The 20,245-nt window shown below is 39.6% G+C and overlaps 1 long non-coding RNA gene across 1 annotated transcript; it reads right to left on the minus strand.

The window, feature by feature from the left end:
• Positions 1 to 1,009: 1,009 nt before the first annotated feature.
• On the minus strand, positions 1,010 to 20,026 carry LOC119869317. Its single transcript, XR_005370477.1, has 4 exons — positions 19,616 to 20,026; positions 14,219 to 14,264; positions 11,338 to 11,474; positions 1,010 to 2,527 (listed from the first exon to the last, which is right to left on the minus strand). It is a non-coding gene; the product is annotated as an uncharacterized LOC119869317 (long non-coding RNA).
• Positions 20,027 to 20,245: the final 219 nt, after the last annotated feature.

A 20,245-nucleotide genomic window follows, 5' to 3' on the forward strand; every position in this document is an offset into this window, starting at 1 on the left:
GGAAGAAGTTCTTAAATGACAGAAAAGTGGGTTCAGCCTAAACATTTTGAGGAGGACACGGAGGACACGGAGATCAAAGTTTGGGAATAAGAGGAGTCAGAAGCTTTGGGGACGTCAGATCTGTTTCAGATATGCTGGAATGACCTCTGGGGCAGACGAATAGCTAATTCTGATGACCTAGCATTCTTCAAAGGTGGTGTTTGGAAATAAAGGTACGCAAGTCAGTCAATCAACAATATTTACTGGGTGCCTGCGATGTGCCAGGCATCATTTTATACACTAAAGATAGAATTAGAGATCGATCTAATTTTTTCCTTCATGGAATAGGACATGTATAAAAAAGGTATTTTGCAAAAAAAAACAAAAAACAAAAAACACACACACAAAAACACCCCAAAGGTCACATGACTGACCCCCAAAACAAACTATAAACAAGTGGCAGATGAATGAGACAGCATTTCAAAGAATTGTCCATTATCTGGTATTGAATTTACCAAATATAGCATTGTGAAGGTTAAGGCTCTCCTCTTAGGGAGAGTATTACAATGCAAATTCAAATCACCAACTCTCATCAAAGGGGAGGTAGACTTTAAAAGCTCCTTCTGAATTTCATCCAAGAATTTAGAGGACAAGGCAAAGGGCAGGATAAATAATAGATTCTTATTCTTTGGGAAAGAGAAAGAAGGTACAGGGAAATCCCACTAGCAAGGACACTTCAACATCTTGGCTCTTCATCAACACTCAGAGTATATACTGAATTCCAGGAAAAAAATAAACCCTTGCCATTTTGCTTCCAAATAGGTGCCAAAATCATCTTGTGTGCTGGAGCTGCAGGAACGCTAGGGCTCTTGGGTCTTATCATTGTCGGAAATAAGCAGAAAATGGACAAAGTATAATATAGTAACTGAAATTATCTTCAAAAGGAATGAACAGCAAAGGATCTTTAAGGGCTCAAAAATAAGAAAAAATCTGAAAACAAAAATAAAATAATTAAATTCAATTAATTTAAAGGCTAAAAACCAAATAAATACATACACGCAGATATCTACATATATAAGTATAGATATAGATGTATAAAGATTAGATGGATATAAATATAAATAAAATTGAGCCAAGATATTTAAAAAATTAAGTAGGAGATTACAACTAAAATGTCTATAATCACCCAGCTTTTTTTTTTTTTAATCATCCAGCTTTTTATTTAAAATCTGGTCTATTTAACTAGCTGATACTGAAGTTCCCTGAAAGAGTAAATGTGAGAGAACTAAGAAAATGTTTTTAAAAAATCACTCTAATGGGGGGCAAAAGAAGGTTACTTAACTAGATATCAAGGTTACTTTAAATCTACCATAATTAAAAACAGTGCAGATTAAGTAAGCACATAAAAGAAATAAAGTCCAGACGTAGACCCAAGTATGAAATTTCAGTAAATGAAAAAAGTTCATTTCAGACCAGTTGTGAGAATTGATCACTTGCCTACATACATGGTGTCAGAATACTAAGCCGCTCATTTAGAAAATAAAGCATGATCTCCAAAGAAAAGGATAATCTTCACTTCACTGATTTGGCCCCAAGAACCTTTTCACTCTGATTTTATCAATTCAAGCAATTTTTAATATCATAATTTTACCAACACTGATGAATTTTCCTTGAGAAATATTCTAGAATTAAACTATTGTTATTTCCCCTTGACCAATTTGCTAGATAGCATAATGAAAATATTTCTCTAATTATCATCATTTCCATATCAAAAATTCTGTTCACTGAGACCAAGTTTTTTGTTAATGTAAATCTTATAATTGCAAGTTGTTTTATCCTTATCAAATCTTACCAATTAAAGAGCTTCTGCTGCTCTTAGTTTTCTCCTATGACCATTGTTTTCATCAAGTCAAAATTTTTCCCAAGTCAAATACTGCAGATATAAATTTGTCAAGAAGATTTATCTTTCTGGAAGCAGCTAGTTAATAACTTACCTTACCACGTGCACTTGTAACTGTCAGCTTTAATTTGTGTTGATTACATAATGGTGGGGTCAAAACATCCTACATGTAAAAGATTGGAGCAAAAAAATTCTTTCTATGCATAACCCAAAAATCTGAAACCATAAAGTAAGTTTGACTCCCTTTACCTGTCCCAGATGAACTAGAACAGTAGCATTTTTCAAATGTTCCATGAAGGGTGATATAGGCATCTAAAAGTCAGGGTCTCTTGCCATAGGAGTGGGTGGGTAAAGAAGGGGCTGATTAATAACAGATGTAGTGCGGACAATGGATATTCAAAGGTCTGTGGAAATAGATATGTGGGATTGGAGTTTTTCATTATTTTCAAGTATTTTCATCATTACCAATATAATACACCATCATAATTAAAAATGTAAAACGATCCAACAAGTGTAGCATAAAGTAAAAGCACTCATTACCCCTTAAATCTACTTACAGAGAGAACTACTCTTGATAATTCGATGAATGTCATTTCAGGTCTTTTTTCCAGTTTGTTCATCTTTTTATTATTGTCCTTACAGTTGGACCTGGAAACCAGAAGTCTAGTTGGGTTTTACACACACATACACACACACACACACACACACTCAGACATTATCTCTCATATTTTTTGATGAAGTCATAATTTACAAGAGCTGAGTTGATTTATCTAGTTTCATGGATTTAAATACTGTCTGGATGCTCTTCAAGAAGAGATGGAAGTGGGACCCCTGGGTGGCTCAGCAGTTGAGCATCTGTCTTTGGCTCAGGGTGTGATCCCGGGGTTCCAGGATCGAGTCGCACACTGGGCTCCCTGCATGGAGCCTGCTTCTCCCTCTGCCTATGCTTCTGCCTCTCTCTCTGTCTCTCATGAATAAATAAACAAAATATTAAAAGAAAGAAGAAGAAGAAGAAGAAGAAGAAGAAGAAGAAGAAGAAGAAGAAGAAAAAGAAGAAGAAGAAGAAGAAGAAGAAGAAGAAGAAGAAGAAGAAGAAGAAGAAGAAGAAGAAGAAAAAGAAGAAGAAGAAGGAGGAGGAGGAGGAGGAGGAGAAGAAGAAGAAATAGAAAAGATGGAAGAAAGGAAGAAATTGAGACACACTCACCAGTAAGTAGAGATGAACACTATACTGGTACTTTTACGATTTTTCTTTTACTTTTTTTTTTCTCTTTGATATAAAAGAAATACCTGCTCCCCCATGGGAAACACAGAAAAATACAAAGAAAGAAACGATCACCCATAGTTTATTCTCATGTAGAGCCCCACTGCTGTAACCTTTGGAGAAGAAAGATTCCATGTTGAACAAAGACCTAGAATGGCTGTGGCCAACAATCTCGTGAAAGCCAGAGTTCAGAAAGAAGTGGAGTGGTATGAAGTTAGAGACCTCATACCCAGGGCCCCCCCCCCCACACACACACACACAAACAGGATGAGGAGGAAACGAAAATGTGGTCAAAGACTTTAAACAACAATAACAACAACACACTGTTTGAAACAGCAAAGGCGGAGCTCCAAGCAGACACACAGACATCAGCTATGGGATGGGCAGACCTAGTTCTGTTGGCTCAGATAAGCTCACAGTCTTGAACTGTGATCTCGTGGTGGCAGAGGACGTCTGGAAAGGCGAAATGCCAGGGGAAGCAGCATCATCACCAGACTCTCCCCAACCTCAGTGTTTCCCCTTGGATTTCCACTCCAGCCCAACAGACACCTTTGGGACATTTTGAACCAAAGGCATTTGTTCAAATACCATCGTTGGAGTCGACCCTGGGGACCCAAAGCACAGAAAGGGAGCTTTAGCAAGAACTTCAAAAGCTGGCTCCTTTTTCAGCAAGGAGAGAAGGAAAAGCATCTCTGACGTTGGCACCGATGACTTTTCTAGGTAAAGGTGATGGAGACACCGGATGGTGGAGAACTTCCCACCCAGCTCGTCTCATCCCCGGACTTCAGCAGTGGCCTGAGAGGGGCAGTCGGACCTCCTCTGTGATCTGCAAATGTTTCAGGAACGTTTCTGCAAGGGGCCAGATGGCAAATATTTTAGGCTTTGCAGACTATCCCGAAGGCTCTGAAGCAAGGACTCGATGGTACCGCAGGACCAGCCAGGCCGGGCGTGGATGGCCCCGAGTGGCAGTGCCACGAAACCCTACTTTCGGACATCCACGTTTGAATGTCCTAGAATTATTGTGTGATGCAAAATATTCTTTTGATTTTTTTTTCTATCACTTTAAAAAAAAAAAAAAAAACACCTCTTCTTAGCTTTGAAGCAGATGGCAGGCTGGCTGTGGTCCAGGGGCTGGCCCAGAGGTACCTGACCTTTGGTCCAAAGCAGTTTCTGCCCGGAGTTTACAATCTCACAACGTAGAGAATCGGGAGGCATTTTAAACGGAGAGTTTCTGCTCAGACTGGGGAAGTTGAGGCAGGGGCAGAACTTTTGGTGGCCAGCGAGTCCGGGGGTCTTGGAGCTGGGGCTGTGGGGCACAAGTGGAGGGGGGCACAGGGGACCTCCCAGGGGGGCCAGTACCGGCCAAACCTCCAGGGAGTGGACTGTAGCCTAGAGGGATGGGGGGGATGCAAAGGCCTCCCCCCATTATGCATGCTCTACTTTCCCAGTGCATAGGGCCAGGGAGGAGATTAGCAGCAGCAAAGTCAAATTTAATTCCTAAGACCCTCTTCCTCCCCTCCTTGCATAAAGATGAGGCCCTCCTCGGGGAGCACGAAAAAGACCAAGCCTCTGATCACCTCCACTTGGAGGGGAGGTGATCCAGAGGCTCTTATGCAAATTCCAGCAGCCAGTTCAGAATAAGCCTGAGCTGGGCCTTGATGGATTTATTTCTCCTCTGCGGCAGGCACAGACCACTTCTATTGAAGGGACAAAACCCCGGGCCCCTCGTCTGCCGCTGCCCCGGAGTCCCGGGCCTGCCTGGCAACGAGCCTCCCTGCGCCCTCTGGGCCCGGGCCTCACACCACCTTGCCGTTGAATAGCCTCGTGGAAGGGTTCAGTGTCGGGTTTGCACTTTCCCAGCCATTAGCCAGCTGCCAACGCATTTCATTATCTTAGGAGTGTTTTGTACATCAAAGAGAGCCCCAAACAGTGTGATCAAGTGGAAGTAACAGTGCCTAGTCAACATTATAACTTGCAGCATTTTGTTTTCATGGATATAAATGCCATCTGGCACCCAGGAACAGCAAAGGCCAGCGATGGAAAAACCCTGCCGCCCTGTTTTGCTTATTGATGTAACAGTTAATCCTGATAAAGGCCAAGGCCTCAGAGCAACTGCCCTGTTGTTATCCTGCGAATCTATTGTCCGACACGGGCCAGGCTGCCCTGAACCTGCACAAGTGAGGCTGCACAGGATATGCCTGGGGGGAGAAATATCCAGGAGCCTGGAGGGAGAGGGGGGCCTTATTGGTCTTTCTGTTTGTGTAGCTGGCTTTGAACCCACCCCCCACCCCCCATCAGACTCTCTTCTCACAGCTTAATACCTTCTCCTCCAACAAGTTGCTTGCAATGATTTAGGACACTCTCTCTGGCCTTGGATTTTAGAACATAAACCACCAACTCTTCCCCCCCAGAGACTGATTTCTGGTAACAAACTTCTCACAGGCCTTTCTTGCTCTCTTACAATTAAGGAAGGGTGGGGAATCCTCTCTCAAATAACAGCTTAGAGAGGATCTTAATAAACTCATCCGCAGTCCACTTCCTGCTTTTCTGGGTAGTTGATTCTCAATTGACAAATTAGGAAAGAAAATACTGTGAGCATCTCATTGTTTTTACTTTGACATCAATCTCCAAAACATAGAAGGAACGAAACACAAGACGGACAACCTCCCTCTCTGCTGAAATGAGGGCAAATGATGGGCTCTACGGTATTTTTCTTTTTTTCCAGTCTCAAATGTGGTTGCCTCCATGCACTGCAACTGTTTATAAACCCTTCGATGATTTTTCCCACCCGTTACACAAACTCCGCCCTCTTCCTAGGTTCCTGCTAAAGCCCCTCTCCCCCTTCCATCTCTGCAGGAGGGAAAGCCTGAAATTCTGAGCAGGACAGTTCTTCTCTGGCCCATGTTCACGTCAAGGGCTGATTTTGCAATTGCCACATAAGCAATTATGTAAGCTTTGCAAAAGCATGGAAAATTTCTAGAGGACCTGTGGCCCATACACAGTTGCAAGACTCTCAACGATTTTAAAAATAAGTAGATGTTACCCAAAGACCAACCTCCAGTTCAAAAATCTCCTCAGAGAATCCAACTTGATTCATCTTCTTCCACTGTTTTTTTTTTCTTCCCTGTCATAAATTGTGGTAGAATGAATTATAACACCCTGAAGGGCCTAGGAGGCTATTTGAGGCTGGCATGGAAAACGGAGGCCAGAGAAGCGAAGCCCCTGGCAGCCAGCACTAGGAACAAAGTTCTCTGACCTCGAATATCCTCTATACAACGACTGTTTTACTCACCTCTTTTCTCCCCAGAGGAATCAGCAGAAAAGAGACAACACAAACCAGAATGGAGTATAATTGAAATTTTTGGCAAAGTGAGATGAGAGGACAGGGTAGCCTGGTTTCCCGAAGCTGGTGGTCAGATGTCAAAACTTGAATTATTCATTGATAACATATGCTTCAACTTTATAAAAAAAAAAACACTAGGACTCTCTTGTTCTAGAAATGAACGTTCGCCGGACGAATTTTTCAAAATCATCTTTTACAAATGAAGAAACATAACGTCAGGAGTTCAAAATAACTTAGTTAATGGCAGAGCTCAAAATCTCAGACTTGTAACTATTGATGGCTCTTTTTTTTTTTTTTTTTTTTTTTTTTTTAATTATTGATGTCTCTTAACGAATGTGTGGCCTTTACCACGGCAAGCATGCTTTCATTCATGAGCTCAACAAACAGTGGCTCACTGCTTCCCACGCACGATGCAGTGGCAAAAATCGAGAATACCTTTTTGAAGAGTAAATAACAGATTTCTACTCTCAAGGAACTCCTAACAGTGGAGACAGGCATATAAACGAGGAATCACAAGAAAGAGTAACAGATACAAAAATAGAGGAAGCAGCACAAAGGTGGCAAAAATTAAAAGTACATCGGTTATATCAGAGAAGACCATCACGGTCCTGGCTTTGCAGAACGGTGACCTGCTACTGTGCTTAAGAAGTCCAATAGGGGCACCTGGGCAGCTCTGTTGTTAAGCGTCTGACTTTGGCTCAGGTCAAAATATCAGGGTCCTGGGTTCAAGCCCCGCCTGGGCCCCCTGCTTAGCGGAGCGTCTGCTCCTGCTCGAGCTCTCTCTTGCTCTTAAATAAAATCTTAAAAAAAAAGAAAAGGGAGAAGTCAAACAAGCCTTTGTTCTTAAATTATCCTAGAAAGAGAATCAATTACTTGTGGCATGTCTTAAATTCCACTTTAGGTAAAACGTAATCTGTTTTATGCTTCCTCTGATTATTCTGGATTTGTTCATGCATAATTTTAAAGAAGCGGGGCTCTGTGGTTTTCCCATTCAGATTGTTCTAAAGTGATGTTCATTGTTGGATTTGGCCGACATGCTAAGTAGCCAAAATTTGGAAAGGAATAGGCAAAAAGAGACTAGTTCCGATGTGAAAATTGCACATAATTTCTTTCCTCTCATTTCGCAAAAATCTTAGGCCCACAATTGTCAGAGATTGAAAAGAACGTTAAGCAGATCTGTGCTTCTGCCAGAGTTTTTGGGTTTGTTTTTGTTTCTTTCACCAAATTTTTGAATCTCAATCCAAGTTTTAAATTTCTAAATTGATTACTCCGACATAATTTCCCTGTGGAATTAATTCCTATCTTAACCGGCTGTCCGTCGACATCTTCCCGATGGTACTTTGAGATTCCCCAATGTTTACCCTCTCCTTCCCACAACCAGGGAATATTCCTAGATGGAGAGTAAGCGACACTCTTGAGTTGGTACTGATCTTGTGCAAATGTAGTGAATGGGAGGGAATGATCTCATATTGTGAGGCTTAGAGTTGAGTCTGACTTGATAGACAGATACAGAAGACAAACTCCCAGGCTGCTTGAAACCCAGTGTAGCCCCCAGAATCTCTAATTCAGGAGCCACTCATCTCCAGCTATGCAAGATGGGATAATATTTTACATGATAGCAAAATGAGATAATATTTTACATGACAGCATTGTCTTTATTTTTTCTCTCTAAATGAGTTTTAAAAACAAAACTCCAACTGCAATTCTTTGGGAGTAATAATTTCTAAAGATCTTCCTCTTTCGTGTTTCTCTGCAACCCCCACCCCTTATTTGTCTCTTCCTCCAGCCTATAGCATAAAACTAGAGAAAAGATGAACATGTAAGGAAAATAAGAGGCAGGTGAGGCCTAGGGCACACATAAAGAAAACCATACAACCTACTACTATCATCGGCATGGTGCTTTTCCTAGTTTACAATATGTTTTCTGATATACATAATAATAGCATTGCCCCAAAGAGGTCCTATGAGGATTATATAGTCAATATACTCATGAATTAAGAGATTCCATAGTAGTTCCTGGCCCGTGAAATGTTTTCAAGAAGTGTTAGCCGGTGGTACTATTAGTATGCGTGCTATTGTCTTTACCACTGTTATTATAGTCATAGCCGGTATAACCATTACTAAACAGTTGAACAAGTACCAGTTCACATTTAGTTGGTCATAATATATATAATTTAGTTTGGGAAAGAATGATTTTCTTTCTAGATCCTAAATTCCTTTCGATACTTCTTTGGCCATTTAGGGAACACTCATACTGGAATTTCTTTTATAAACTAAAAAGCACAACTGTACCTTCAGTGTGACTACATGTGGAGGCTTGCTATACCAGATTTGCCTCTGAAATAATTCTGAAGAATTCTAAATTGCACAGAAAAGCAGTCACAACCCAACTCTGGTCTACTTCTCCAGCTTTCACAAATGCTGTCCCATTCTGTCCACCTGACATACCTGGGACAATGGGCAATTAGCCACACCCTTGTACCAAACATGCCTTGTACTTCCCTGCCATTCTGCCTCTTTGTGCCTGCTGTTCTTGGTGCCTAGAACAACCTCTCCAGCCTCTCCCTCCAAGTGTATTATGAAGCCTTCCTCTTCTTCCCCAGCCAAAAAAATATCCCCCTTTCCTGCTTCCAAAGCACATTCTTCATCCTACGTGCTGGGATACACCCTTCTTCCTATTAGTCATATCCTTCTGCATGGAAATCCTTTATTCACACGTCTGAGAGCTCCTTCAAGGGTACAGCCCTGTCTTACTAGAGAATATTCCCAGTCCCAACCAGAGGACCCACACATAGGAAGGACTCCATTCTTCATAGTTTGCCAATTTGAGGCCCGAAAGACCAGACCCATGACAAAGCAATAATAATGGGAAAGAGTTGAGGACAGAGCAAGACCAGAAAAAAAGACTAGACTTCTTATCCTTAGACTTATCTAAGTAGCATTTAATTTAGATACCAAAACAATATCCCACACAAAAGTCATAATTATAATAATAAAAGTAACAGCTATTTGGTAAGTATTTACTGTGCTCCAGCCACTGTTCTCATATTTCATGTTCATTACTCATTTAATTCTCACAAATCTATGATTTTCACTTTCTATCATTTTTCCATATATATATATAAAAGATTTTATTTATTTTTTCAGGAGAGACATAGAGAGAGGCAGAGACACAGATAGAGGAGCCTGTGCCTCACAGGGAGCCTGATGCAGCACTTGATCCCCAGATCCCAGAATCATGGCCTGAGCCGAAAGCAGACACTCAACCACTGAGCCACCCAGGTATCCCTTCATTTTATGTTTAAAAAGAGAGAAAGACAAAGAGAGATTAAGAGTCTCTGCCCTTGGTCATACAATGAGAAAGCAGTGGATGCACAATATGAAGACAGAATTTGAGCCCAGTAAAATTCTACAGAGCCAGCGTTCATAACCACCATCACCACCATGTTATCTGTGGTTGATTAAGGAAACTGTAAACCTTACGGTAAAGGGGGATTTCTGGGTGGCTCAGAGGTTTAGTGCCCGCCTTCGACCCAGGGTGTGATCCTGGGGTCCCGGGATTGAGTCCCACCATCAGGCCCCTGCGTGGAGCCTGCTTCTCCCTCTGCCTGTGTCTCTGCCTCTCTCTCTCTGTGTCTCTCATGAATAGATAAATAAAATCTTAAAAAAAAAAACACATCTGATAATATTAGTCTTTTAATTGCAATATTTAGTTCATTTACATTTAATGTAATTATTTATATGATTGGGTTTAGTTCTACCATTTTCCATCTGCTTTTTATCTGTACTAGCTGTTCTGTATTATTTCTCTGTCCCTTCTTTTGGTCAATTGTTTTTATAGTTCTATTTCCTCCTTCTACTAAGTCAGTAGCCATGCATTCTCTTACTATGCTTTGTTACACTAGAGATTACAACATGTATAGATGAGTTATTGTAGTCTAAGATAAATGAGTATATTTACCTCTTCCTAGAAAATGCAAGAAACTTAGAACCCTTTAACTGTTTTTATCCTAACATGTTATTTGTAATACATTAGCCCTAGAAGATATTATTACAGTTTTATATCAACATTAAATATTTATCATTTCTGAGGCTCTTAAATCTGTCCTGTATCTTTAAGTTTTCATCTGGAATAATTTTCTTGTCCCAGAATAGTACATGTCAGTATTTTCTTTTGTATCAGTCTATGGGTGCAGAAGTTCCTTTGCTGTTTACTGGAGAATGTGTTATTTATCATGTGTGTTCATAGATTTTTTTTATTTTTAAGAAAATTATCATCCATTGTCTTCTCAAACATTGTTTCTCGCCAATATCTTTCTCTTTTCCTTTTGTGGACTCTGTCAATAGATAGGTTAGATCTTTTCACTAGTTCCCCTATGTCTCTTACATTGTTCTCTGTGTCCCTGTCTTTCTTTCTCTGTTTTAATCTTTTCATATTTGTGTGATTTATTCTGTATATTTTTCATATTTAACTTCCAGCTCATTAGTTCTCCCTTCAATGTGTCTAGCCTCATAATAAACCTGTCCACAGGACACCTGGGTGGCTCAGCGGTTGAGTGTCTGCCTTGGGTCCAGGGTGAGATCCTGGGGTCTGGAATTGAGTCCCACATCAGGTTTCTTGCAGGGCGCCTGCTTCTTCCTCTCCCTATGTCTCTGCCTCTGTCTCTGTGTCTCTCATGAATAAATAATCTTTTTAAATAAACAAACAAACAAAACCTGTCCACTGGGTTACTAATTTGTTACATATTTTTTCTGTTCTAGAATTTCCATTTTGTATTTTTTCATAGTTTACTATTATCTATTAAAGTTATAAAACTCATATTTTATTATCTCTAATATATTAATCATACTCACTTTAAAATCCATGTATGAAAACTTCATTTTCAAGATTCCTGATAGGTTTCTTATACTGTCTGTTTCTTCTCTTGATTTTCCAGTACCCTTATCTTGATTCCTTACATGTCTATCTTTTCTTGACCAAGTGTCAGACACTGTATATGAAAAATGGTAAAGAAAATTTGAGACTAGGATGTAACCTTCCTTCAGAAAGGATTTTGTTTGCTTCTGACAAGTGGCTAGAAATAATAGCATCCCTGAATTCTCTAAATTCAATCACAAAATAATATGATTTGAAGCTGGGCTTCAGGGACACCTGGGTAGCTCAGTGGTTTAGCACCTGCCTTTGGCCCAGGGCATGATCCCGAGTCCCGGGATTGAGTCCCACATCGGGCTCCCTGCATGGAGCCTGCTTCTCCCTCTGCCTATGTCTCTCTCTCTGTGTCTCTCATGAATAAATAAATAAAATCTAGAAGAAGAAGAAATCTAGAAGAAGAAGAAGAAGAAGAAGAAGAAGAAGAAGAAGAAGAAGAAGAAGAAGGAGGAGGAGGAGGAGGAGGAGGAGGAGGAGGAGGGAGGAGGAGGAGGAGGGAGGAGGAAGAGGAGGAGGAGGAGGAGGAGGAGAAGAAACAGCTGGGCTTCAGTCCCTTCTGGGGAAGATCGATTTCAGGCCCACACTTATTCATGGATTGTAGCCCTTAGGTTTGGAGTCCTAGCCTAAAACATGTGAACTTACCAATGCATTCCTCCATGGCAGCACTGACCTCCTTTCCCTTCCCTAAATCCAACAGTCATTCAAAGGATCAGCTCACCTTCTCAGTCTCTCATCTAACTTCCAAAATTGGCAGTTGCCTCTAAGGAAAAGCAGTACCAAATGCAAAACTGACTTCTCTGGGTTGTCTTCTTTTCCTAGACTTCTCTGGTGCCTTAATTGTTTTGTTTTGTTTTCCTCTTAAAATTTTGTCCAGATTTTGTAGTTTCCTTAGCAGGAGGAAAGGAACTATTTGCTAATATGTTTGTTTTCACATAAAAAAATTTAAATATTTACACAGTCATATTTCTTAATTGCTTTTCCCCTATCATTCATGAAAAGGCCTATTCTACCTTAAGTTATAGCTAAATTCTATCTGGTATTGACTTTAGTATGAACTGTGAGATAAGGGTTTGGCTCACTTTTTTCCCAAATAACTAAGTATTGTCTAACTGTATATTGAATAACTCATGTACTCTCTTGAATTTTATACACACAAACACACATACACACACACACACACACACACACACACCATTAATGTGCTAAGCCACCTTTATATTATGTTGGGTTTTTCTGGGATTTTCTATTCTGTTCTATCAGTACTTCACTGTTTTTAATTACTGTAGCTTTAGGTTTCTGCTGAGAAAAGGCTTCCTTCTTCTACATGGGCCCATTACACTTGCAGTTTTTTTGTTTTGTTTTGTTTTAATTTTTTGATTAGTCTAGCATGAATAATTTTATCAACTAGATTTTAAAATATTTTTTTCTCAATTACCAAACTTCCCTTCCCAAATACACACCCGAAAGACAAGTTCGATTGTGATTTTCATTAGGATTGCAGTGATTTCAGAGAGTATTTTGAAACAAATCAACATCTTTATAGTATTGAGTTTACCCAGCTGGAAACATCCTAAATCTCTCAGTTTAAGTTCATGCTTTTATACATTATATGTTTCTTAATCAACTTGTTCTAATATATTTTCTGCTTTTTATAAATGAAATATTTTTTCAGTGATATTTTTCACTAGAAAAACTAGTGATTTTTCCCCATTATTAATATTAATATTATAAAAACTGTATTATTATTTTTAATTATTCCTGGTGTTTTCTCAGTTAATTCATTTGGTTTTTGAAGATACAGAATTATATTACTATGTAGTAGTGAGAATTCTACTAACTTCTTTACAATACTTATGCTTCTTACTCTGTTCTCTTGAATAATTCCACCCATTGGGTGGAATGAATTTCAAACTTCAGTTTTAAGCTTGACCCTTAATTCACCCAAACTGACCATTTATCATAATACTAATCTTCTTACCAAAGCAATTGGTTCAAGGATGAGTAACACTGGCCCAGACTCAATGGGGCATGGCACCAGTCACAGTGACTTTTTTTTAGGGGTTGACATGTAATTCAAGATTTCCAAGGTTTTCAGAAGAAGAGCTCTCTCTTCTTCTGGACTGTGAGGGAGAAATGCATGGGAGGCCTGGGGCCTCTGTGGCTATTTTGCTCCCATGAGAGAAGCAGCCCAACACACAAAGGAACACAGAGTTGAAAGACCTGAGAGAAATCAAGCAGCAACACTATAACAAACCATGCTTGAAACAAAACCTATCCTGCAACTTTAGAAGAGCATTTTTTTTTTAAAGCCAGTGAGCATTATTTGCAACTCAAATTATCCTAATGGATACACCGGCTCAATGCTGTATTCAAGAAACACACCTAAAACAGAACAAAGAAAGTTTGAAAATAAGGCATGTGGAAAATTACACCAGGCAAATGCATGCTAACAGAAAGCAAGAATGGCAGAATCAAAATCAGGTAGGAAAAATTCAAGATTCAGGCCATTAAGCAGGGAAAAGAAGCATATTATAACATCTATAAGTACAGCTAATGAATTCCTGTACATCACAAACTACAACAGCAAAACCCATAAAACCAAACTCTGACAAAGAGGTATAACCATCATAAAAATCACAGACATAGTGGAGAATTTTGCATCAGAATTTGATGGTTCAAGCAGATACAAACAAGCAAGGACATAGAGAATATAAATAATACAAAAAAAAAAATGTAGGAAAAAAAAGTAACATTCTCTCTCTTTTCCTTACCAAATAAGAAATTGGAATATCATGAATGACCTACCATTAGAAAGGGTCTAGGCGGAGTTAGTCTTACTTCAGAGTCTAACCTTCAAAAGAACAAATAAAAATTTAGAAAGTATTCCTCTCTGTCTCAATTCTACTATTCAACCTAGAAGCTGAATATATTCAGAAAGTTTCGACAGATCCTTTGGTTTTTGAGCTCTTGGTACTCACCATCCAAACCTCAGATACCAAGTATGATCAGATTTTGTGGTATCTTTGTCAAAACTTTTGTTTTCTGAACACAGGTACCAAACAAATTTGAATTTTGAGGAACTATTTGCAATTCTTATTTTGTTTATCTTATTCAAAATATTCTGTACTCCCAAAAATGATTGAACACTATCAAGATGTCTACGAAGCTAAAATAGGAACACCCCAAGTTAATAATTCTAAAAGGAAAAAAATTCTTATGAAAGCAAATGTTCTCAAAATATTAGTATGTTGAATACATCCAGTCACAAAGAATAATATAGCATGACCATGTAGATATATTTTAGAAAACTATAATTATTGTAGAAAGAGAAAAATACTATATCTATAGATGCAGAAACATTTATATAAGTATCACAAAAAATTCCTAATAAAAACTCTGAATAAGATCGCAGTATCATCTTTATCTAAATATACTTTCATATTTTTCTTTTATTCTTATATTTCTTTTAAGAAACATAACTAAATATATTAAAGAAGTTTTAATAAATAATAAATATTTTATAAATGATAAAAATTTTAAAATCATTGCCATTAAAATCAGAATCGGGGCACCTGGGTGGCCCTGCCTTCAGCTCAGGTCATGATCCCAAGGTCCTGGGATCAAGTCCTACATCAGGCTCCCCATGGGGAGCCAGCTTCTTCCTCTGCCTATGTCTCTGTCTCTCTCTGTGTCTCTCATGAATAAATAAATAAAATCTTTTAAAAAATCAGAATAAAATTAGCAATTCCTTTTATCATTATAATTTTTTTCAAATTTATTTTGGATGACCTGAATAATGCAATAAAAAAAGGCAAAAAAAACCTGTGTGTGTGTGTGTACACATATATATACCTATTTATACACATATGCAAAGATAAATTATGTTTATTTGCAAATTTTATATTATATGTTTAAAGATCCCAAGACATATAACTAAAAATTATCAAGACTAATAGGAAAACTTGGGGTGCCTGAGTGGCTCAGTTAGCTGAGTGTCCAACTCTTGGGTTTCGGCTCAGGTCATGATCTCAGGGTTGTGAGACTGAGCCCTCTTCCCCTCCCCCCGCTTGTTCTCTCTCTCTCTCTCTCTCTCTCTCTCTCGAAAAAAAAAAAAAAAAAACTAAAAACTAAAATATTTTTTAAAAAAGACTAATAGGTAACTTGTCAAAGCATTTATATTGTATTATGGAGTTAGAAATGATATATGTAATTATCGCATATGCAGTAGAGATATGGAGTATAAAAGACCTAGATATATATTTAACAAGAAAAATAACATATGAGAAGAATATGTAAAGAAATGGAGACATGAATGAATGTAAAGATGAAATTTTCCTAGATGGAAAGACTTAATATCCCTAAAATGCTCATCCTCACAAATCAGAACATAAGTTTAATACGACAAAAATAAGAACTTCAAAAGGTTTCCTTTAAACCTGGTTGTATCCATTAAATATTTCATAACATAAAATTTTAGGATATAATGGAAGAAAAATATCCTGAATAAAGAAATTCCCCAAAATGAAGTTTTTAATTGCCCACTAAGTTCCAGAAATAATAGAATTGATACTTCATTTATAAGCTCTGAGAAGACCTATCCTCACCAGCACAGAAAAAAGAGCCATAAGTAATAATATAATGAAAACCCATCCTCTCACTACCTTATCTAAAAAAAAAAAAAAAAAAAAAAGGAAGAAAAAAGAAAAATCAAACATAACCCAGGTAAAACTCACTGAATACATTGGAGATTCCATGCCTCCATCCCTCCCTCGAGGTAGCCACTCTTCTGAATTAGGAATTTACCATTCTCACCCATTGCTTTATATTCTCATAACATGTTATACATATAGAAATGTTAACGTTTTTAAGCTTTACATAAATAATAAAAACCTGCATGCATTCCTCTGCCATTTGTTCATTTTGGAAAATGGTATGTTTACAAGATGTTGATGCATCATTTAGTGTCAGCTCATTCTAGTTTTTCATCTTCCAGTACATAGATCATCCCTGTGTTGGGTCCGCACATCTGTGAGCTCCCAGTTAATGTCTTTCATTGCCTGATATTTTTCCACTGCCCTTGTGTGGTTTTTCTCCTGCCCACCCTCCCCATCTCTGATCTTTGTTCTATGTTGATTCTGTTCTGCTTTTTGATTCTCAAGCACTTTTCATTTTGAAACCGATCATATTTTCCCCTTTAATTTCTTTCTTAAGTATGCCAGTTCTCCTTTCCACTCACCATGGCTTTCAGTCCTTTGAGAGGATGGAGGAAATTTAGTCTATTGTTTTTATTTCCTGAAGTAATTATTATTCTAACGCACATAATGCAGCTTTCTTTTACATGTCACATTCCTTTTCCATTTTTTTTAAGTGATTTGTAAGGAAATCCCATTTTTCCTGCTTCTTACTCAACTTTATTGAGCACAACTTCATCTGGTCCTGCTATTTGCCCAATAGTATATTGGTAGATTACCATCACATCTGTTCAGTGTTTACCTGGTCCCCTTGAGTGGATCTCTTGGGACTCAGGCTGGAAATATGGACATTTGAGAAATTGTAATATTTTTTCAGTCTTTCAGAAAACTGAGGAGAAGAGAAGGTAGGCATAGGTGGTGAGTAGCTAAGACTCAAGTGTGGGTACATTATCTACAGGCACTCTCCAGACCTATGTCTGCATTCTCATCCCAGCCAATTCCATTAAGAAAAATACCTCTCAAATTCCCGCCACTCTTCCTCTTCATGGTGAAAACTTAACTCCATAGGAAAGCAGGTCAGCGTGGGAACCCTTGGCTCAAAGACCTTTTATTAGTGGTTACTTCTTATTTATCTCATTTAGTCAACTTTTCTCAGTAGATGTTTGACTTTCAGGTACTCTCTCCCGCCTTCTCCTAATTGTCTCCTAGGTTGTCCCTTTTTTTTTTTTTTTTTTTTTTTTTAGATTTTATTTATTTATTCATGATAGAGAGAGAGAGAAAGAGAGGCAGAGGGAGAAGCAGGGTCCCTGCAGGGAGCCTGACATGGGACTCGATCCCGGGACTCCAGGATCATGTCCTGGGCCAAAGGCAGGCGCCAAACCGCTGAGCCACCCAGGGATCCCTAGATTGCCCTTTTTTAAGAACAAGGTAAAGAGGCACCTGGGGGGCTCAGCAGTTGAGTGTCTGCCTTTGGCTCAGGGAGTGATCCGGGAGTTCCAGGATGGAGTCCTATATCCGGCTTCCCGCAGGGAGCCTGCTTCTCCCTCTGTCTGTGTCTCTGCCTCTCTCTGTGTGTCTCTCATGAATAAATAAATAAAATCTTAAAAAAAAAAAAAAAAAAAAAAAAGAACAGGTAAAGAATACTGCCTCTGGCTACAAGATCTTTCTTCCCCTCCACTTCTTATTCCTCTGTGGTGTGGAGGTACGCTCAGAGCAGGGACCCATCCCTCCAGTCCTCATCCCTCTTAGCATAATAAGATAGGCCTTTAAAACCCCCGATTTTATTTCCCAATAACTGTACCGACTGAAATGAAGCTGGATCTATGTTAACACTGTCTTTGCTGGAACTGTCCTTATTTAGAGGATAGTTGTTCAGAGTCTGTGGTATGAGGCCGAGGCTGGTCCCCTAGCTGATGGAGCATTGATAGAACCTGGCGTTTTCGTGGGGAGCAAGGAGACTGTGTACTCTGGTGTCGTGCAGCACCTGGGGATCTTACTAAAACTACAGGGGCGGGGACTGGGAATCTGCATTCCCAACTAGCTCCCAGAGGATGCTCAAGTTGCTGACTGCAAACCACACTGACTAGAAAGTCCGGGTTCTCCAGGGAACCAGAGCCAACAGGCTATCTATCCCGAAGTGTATTCTGAGGAATTGGCTCCCGCAGTTACGGAGGCTAAGAGGTCCCACAATCTGCAGCCTGTGAGCTGGAGATCCAGGGGATCCTGTGGTGTGGTCCAAGGCCCGTTAGCCTGAGAGCCCATGGTATAGATTCCTGTTCCAGCCTGAGGGCCTGGGAACCAGGAACACGGAGAGCAGGAGAAGACTGATGTCTCGACTCATGCAATCCAGCAGAAGGAGAATTCAACCTACCTCAGCCTTTCTGTTCCACTGAGGCTCCTACCCGATTGGATGATGCCCACACGCATTGATGAAGGCCATCTGCTTTAGGCAGTCCACCAATTCAAATGCTAATCTTTTCCAGAATCCCTCTTACACTGCACCAAGAAATATTTAGCCAGATATTTGGGTCCCCCATGGTCCAGGCAAGTGAATACATGAAATAAACCAGCACAGGCTGTAATCATGCAGCCTGTGAAGCAAGAAGGTGCTAACGGGCTGGCCGAAATACTAAAAACAGCGAATATTTATTAAAATGTTGACTACAACTCCAGCCACCGCACTGAATGGTCTCCAGGGTGCACCTCATCTCCCTATCATGGGGTAGCGACTGTATTATTTCTATTTTATGGGTGAGGCAATTGAGGCCCAGACTCGATGACTTATTTGAGATTAAACAGCTAGCAAGGGGCAGAACTGAGCAATCGGACTTCAGGGTCTCAACTTGGACCATCCTATCTCCCAGTGCAAACCTGGGCCCTCTGTTCCCCCGCTAGGCCACAGAAAGCAAGGGTCCCCCCATGATTATGATCACTGGGCTTTTGCTTAGTAAAAGGGAAGAGATGTAGGGGAAGATGGCCTGGGAGTTTCCTCTGACATGTAAGACAGCCTGTGTGCTTCCTCCCAGGTGGAGAAAGAAGAGACAGGGCCCTACCAAGGGAAGGAAAATGAGAGCAGTGAGAGAGGAAACAAGAGAAATCGATGAGAAAAGACAGAACTTGGCATCCTCACACTTCAATTTAGAGAAAAGAGAACTCGCACCTTGCAGAATCTTGAAATAAAATTTCCTTAGGAAGCCCCAGAAAAGTTGTATCCTTACAAGTCGAAAGGATAAGGGGAACTTGTACTTTCCTCTTAATTCCATGGGCAAAGTTCTGCTGCTTCAAGATTCAGAATCTTGTGATGCTTTCTAACCAGCCCTCACAGACCACCCAGTTCAGGTTTCTTCCTCTCCATCCCAGAGGCCTTTGTGCATTAACTCGGAGCGAAAACTTACCCTCGTTCATTTGTTTATGTGCATTTCTGTCTTTCTACACTGCCTTTTTTTTTTTTTTTCTTTTTAATTTTTAGGACAAAGCTTTAGCCTTGGTGCACAGTTTGAACTCTAAGTACCTTGGAATGCTCTAGGCATTGAGCTTCCGCTCTACGGTCTCGACATCATTCCCTGTCCATTACTGGCACCCTTAACCCATCATGGGTTCATTAAAACACCGCTCTTCTTATGAAGGCTTCCCTAAATTAAACATTTCACTCTGTGTCTTCATCATGACACCAGACACTCTGTCTTGCTGTTAGATGTTACCAGTCCCTTTTCTGCATCAGATTATAAACTCCGGGTGGTTAGGACTATGGCTTCATGACCTTTGTCTTCTCATTAGAGCTGAGCTGAATCCTGCACCATGGCTGATGCTCATAAAAGCAGATATTAAATGCATAAAAAGAAAGAAAAGGAAAAGAGGTTTAGACACAATGAACGTACCTGGATTGGCTAAAATAGACTCAAAACTGGCTACAACAAAGTTTTACAAACCTCAAAGCCTCCTTTCATGAGATCTTCTAGATCCTTTGATATGTAAGATCTCTCCAGATCCTAACTTCTTTTACTGAACATACCGCTCCAGAACAAGCCATGCTTTTCCTTGTTCTTCGGGAACTTTGTAGGCACCGGGGGGCTAGGTTTACCTTTGAATTAAAATCAAAATAAAAACTATTACTGAACAAACAAAATGATTTTTCTAAAAA

Source organism: Canis lupus, chromosome 15 (assembly GCF_011100685.1).
Source record: "Canis lupus familiaris isolate Mischka breed German Shepherd chromosome 15, alternate assembly UU_Cfam_GSD_1.0, whole genome shotgun sequence".
Classification (NCBI taxonomy): Eukaryota; Metazoa; Chordata; class Mammalia; order Carnivora; family Canidae; genus Canis; species Canis lupus.